The following is a 4,891-nucleotide window of genomic DNA, read 5'->3' as shown; positions in this document are numbered from 1 at the left end:
ATTTTTCCAGCAAGGGCAATTTGATTACAAATGATTTCATCAGTAATTACCAAAGGCCTTATGGTAATAATTTTTTTTTTTTGGTAATTTCAGAACTTTTTCCGAACTTTATGGGGATTTTGATGTTTAGGATCATTGATGAATGTATATTTTGTATGTTGTTGCACGAAACACACATTAGGGGACTTGTGGGAGTCAAAAAATTTATCAACTATAATTACTGAAGGGCCTTCGGTAATTACCGATGAAACCTTCAGTAATTTTTCCAGCAAGGGCAATTTGATTACCGATGGTTGCATCGGTAATTACGGAAGGCCCTATGGTAATCAAATTTTTTTGGCAATTTTAGAACTTTTTCTGAACTTTATGGGGATTTTACTGTTTAGGATCATTGATGAATGTATATTTTACATGTTCTTGCATTTAATACATATTAGAGGATTTTTGGGGGCCAAAAAATTGGTAAAATACGATTACAATAGGGGTTTCGGTAATTACCGATGAAACCTACGGTAGCGTTTCAAACAAGGACAAATTGATTACCGTAGGTTTCATCGATAATTACCGAAGGCCCTATGGTAATCAAATTTTTGTGCCAATTTGAGAACTTTTTCAGAACTTTTAAGATTTTTACTCCTTAGGATCATTGAAAAATGTATATTTTGCATGTTGTTGCATTTAACACACATTAGGGAACTTGTGGGGGCCAAAAAATTGGTAAAATGTGATAACCATGTTGTTGCCAATTCTTTTATTTTTCATTTCTTTTTCATTTCGAATCATTACAATTCAATATACCTACTTTTATAATGTGTATTTGTGCGAAGAATAAATGATTATTCCCACCATGATTCCATACACACATTAATATCGTATTATCATGATAATGCCATCTTTATAACGGTAAATAACATACGAAATACTTAAAACGCAATACTATTTTACGAAAGTAATACCACCTCTGTTTTCCTTTCCTCTATGAAAAAGCATCTCTCACCTCTCCTCTTATAAGCATAAGAAAGACTTAGGAAAAATTGCATTCACATTATAGCCTACAACTGATTCAGATTCAGATTCCGCTTCTGGGAGATCAAATGGAGCTCGACTAGTTTCCACTAGATGAGAGATAAAGAACATAAACAATATAGGGAACAAGGGAATACCGAACCATATATGCTTTTAAGGTGAGGATATTTTTAATTATCATCAAAATTGCGTTTAAATTTTTCTTTCACAAATCATCCAAATTTACAATTATTTTTTAACAATGTATTGCACTATAGAACATGTTGAGTGCAACATTCTTTAATGTTAAAAAATATAAGAAAGAACACCAACTGCAGACCTGCTCTCTCTCTCTTTCTCTTCTCTCTCCCAAGCTCTCTTCGGCTGCAGACCTGCTCACTCACCAAGTAGACGTCGAATGCGGTGACTCTGAGGCTTGTATATCCAATTAGTTCGAAGGTTTCCAAATCCCAGAATTTCACAGTTCTGTCTGCTGAGCCTAGAAAAAGATTTCTATGTAAGAACATTACTAGTTGCTTCTTAAGCATTCTAACAAGATTTAAATGATCCCCGAAAACCAATAATAATATAAGGACCTATACAAACCATTTTGATATAGTTATAGAAATATCAACTTGAAAATCATTAACAAGGCAGCAAGCCTGGAGCTTTCATAAGAGCTATTAAATTCACTTCTTTAGTGGCTTGTTCATAAAGACTTCTTTGGTTGGCAGCCATTCTTATATTATTCGGCGACCCCCTGTAGTCCTTTAGTTGTGACACTAGAGGCATTTTTAGTTACTAGAGGCATTTTTAGTTGTGACACTTCAAAGATAATCAAAAGAAAGTAGGAACACAAATCTACAGAAGTATTGGCATTCAATTCGTAACCAAGGAAAAGATTAGGTGTATTATCTGAACCACATCATCATAGAGTTGAAGTGATTTCCAATGCCCAGTGACTGACTGTTGTTTACTCTGACAAAGGGGCTTATCCAATTTATCAGAGAGAACTAAGGTATGATTTCTCTGTTGCATGAATATATATTACTGGAGAAAAGAACAATCTACCACATTATAACTCCAGAAAGAATATCCTAAGCAATTAACGCCATACTTACCAGTTTTGGTCCTCAACATTGCTTTTCCATAGGAATTATGATTACGAGAAAACTGGCATGTAAATGCTTAAATGTGGCGAGCCAATAATCAATGCATTCAAAGGAGAAAAGAACAGAAAATTCTTCAAGAAAAGAAATCTCTCCAATGAAATGTGAAGCTATTGTAATCATCTATGTCATTTAAGTCCTTAAGTTGCCTGAGGCCCACAACATGTCAACAACTATTAGTGCAGCTAGCAAAATAACAATTTTAGACTAGATTGAAACTAACGTACACTCCAAGCCTACTTATTTTCTATGGATAAATTGAAGTCAACTAATAACATAAAAAAAAAATGTCTAATCAATGAATGTTAAAAAAGAAAAAGAAAAATATGCTACAAATACATTGACAATCATATTTGTAGGTAGATAGCTGCATACCTCAACACCTCAACTTTAGATTACAGCTTTTGTTGGCTAATTTATGTCCAAGTTCACTCCTCAACTCCAATACAGAATCATCTTTCATAGCCTACGTATAGAAGGACAAATCTAACATAAACAAATGTATAAACTTGACATGATTGTACACTAAGAATTCAGTCATCAATTCACTTCTACCTAACAGAATACCTCTATACGCTGGAGCAAATAAGTACAAGAACATATATAAAAATGACCCATGTTTGAAGAGAGAGAAGGATATATTGACTATACCAGGCAATCTCCAAATGCTCCAGCCACAAGAGCAATCTCATATTATTGGCTGAGAGAATCATTCCTGCTTCTAGGATAAGCCGGTTAATCCCTGACTAATTACATCCTCCAAATTCAAAAAAAGCAAATGCAAAAGCCTTGTACACCCAAATAAAGAGAGAATTTTATAGCTTTACAGCTTTAAAAAATAAAATAAAATAAAATAAAAATTCAATAAACCGATAAAAACAAATTACCCGCTTGAACGAAGATGGATTCAAAGATCAAACCCTCATCGAAACAAAATTCAAATCTTTTAGACCACTACCAGCTCTTTCCTTGAAATAATAATAAAAAACAGTAGCTCCACTCCTCCGGATGTCAATAACCCTCTCCACATTCTCACCAACTGAACAAGAACTCTCACTGCAATCTACTGCGGTCTTGTAGTGATCCGAAACCACCACTCTGCTGACCTTGGAAGAGATTTCCTGAACAAACCCAGACGGATCCACGAAGTCTAGAAGGTAAATATCGCTGATTACAGCTAGAGGGAGCTGATTGGAAGCGATGGGGTTGTAGACGGACGTTGGGGAAGAACATCAGCATAAGACAAGCAGCAGAGAAGAAGAGGTGAGCTGCTAAAGCTGTAAAAGCTCTGTCTGGATGTGGAATGTGGTAGGTGAGACATTGATCAGTGAGAGAAAGAAATTGCAAGTGATTTACAGAGTAAGGACAAAGTTGGAATAATGAAAAAAAGATGGGTAGATGAAAAAAGTTTTAAAAGGCAGGGATACTTTTCATTAAAATAAGAATATAGGCCAAATTCCCCTTTTGGCTGTTGGTTGTCAGACATGGGAGGGAAAAAAAAAATAATAATAAATTTAAAAGGAAAAGTTGAAGAATGGGGCTTCTGGTCATTTTACTCAAAATGCAGTGCAAGAAGAAGTTTTGGCCGTGTAAATAGCAGCACTTTTTGATAATAATGAAATTGGGTTATTAACCAAATTGGGCCTTCAAATTTTCTAGGCCTTTTTGGGCTGTAGGCCTAATTTAATGGGCTCAGATGATTTTTTTTTTTTTTTGGTTTTTTTGAACAAATAGGCTCAGATGATTTAATTGAATTAAATACCACTTTAACATATGGTGCTATTTTATATGCGATCAAAATTACCACCTCTACATACTTCTCAATTAAATTTACTAGAAACCTCCTTTATTTTTTCATTTTTTCTTTCTCTTTACTAATACCGCTATTGCCGACCAAAGGCAGCATTATAAGGTAATTGTAATCGGCTATAGCCCTTGCTGGTGGAGCAGCCATTGATTATTTAATATGATTCTTTTTGTTTGTCAACTAATTAACCCTGCAAAAATGATACATCAATCCCTGCATGTATAACAACCAAATAAAAAATGCACAAATCAAACACTAAAATTCCTACTAACTCCATCACTCCTATCAAACATAATCCACCCCCTTTAATTTCGAGGTGTATCATCTTTATTCATATTCTTCCTTCTTAATTCGCATCATATTGCCGGATCAGAAACGAAGCCAAACAAAAAATAAAAATAAAAAAATTTAGGGATAGGAAATAAGAGCAATCAGAAATTGAAATTCATGGAGATTTAGAGAGAGAAAGAAAAAGAAGAATTTAAATGAAATATTCTCTCTGAATTATACTGGATTTGGCATGTTAAATTCTAAATAATTTATTTATTTATTTATTATTATTATTTTTTTTTTGCCATTTTGCATTGCAAACTTACTGTAACCTTGCATCGTTTTATCCTTTTTATTTTTTTATTTTTTTTATTATTACTTTTTTTACTTACTTTTTGTTTAGGGTTTAGGGGAATTACCAGGTGCTGGGCTCGTGAGACTCTCAGAACAGCATTTGTTGTCTTTCGGCAGTGAAACCAACACCTTTACACTGTAGAGACGTTCTCTCACTCCTTATGTTGATATCTTTTTCAGCTTTGAATTAGTGGATCTAGGATTTTCCCAAGCATTGCGACCTTTTATGGAAACCTGTCGTCTTCAACAGTAGGATATCAATGTAGATGGCCAATGGACACTAGTG

The 4,891-nt window shown here is 34.1% G+C and overlaps 1 long non-coding RNA gene across 2 annotated transcripts; it reads right to left on the bottom strand.

Moving 5' to 3' along the window:
* Positions 1-1,174: 1,174 nt before the first annotated feature.
* LOC107435921 (uncharacterized) lies at positions 1,175-3,536 on the bottom strand. Of its 2 annotated transcripts, none has more exons than XR_007242372.2 (3): positions 2,826-3,536; positions 2,550-2,640; positions 1,175-1,518 (listed from the first exon to the last, which is right to left on the bottom strand). It is a non-coding gene; the product is annotated as an uncharacterized LOC107435921 (long non-coding RNA). The 2 variants fall into 2 exon arrangements; XR_007242370.2 differs by having other exon boundaries at positions 1,175-1,504.
* Between the last annotated feature and the right edge of the window lie 1,355 nt (positions 3,537-4,891).

This window comes from Ziziphus jujuba, chromosome 1 (assembly GCF_031755915.1).
Source record: "Ziziphus jujuba cultivar Dongzao chromosome 1, ASM3175591v1".
In the NCBI taxonomy this organism is placed as follows: Eukaryota; Viridiplantae; Streptophyta; class Magnoliopsida; order Rosales; family Rhamnaceae; genus Ziziphus; species Ziziphus jujuba.
The sequence above is the reverse complement of the archived record's forward strand: the minus strand, read 5'-3'. Positions and strand labels throughout refer to the sequence as shown.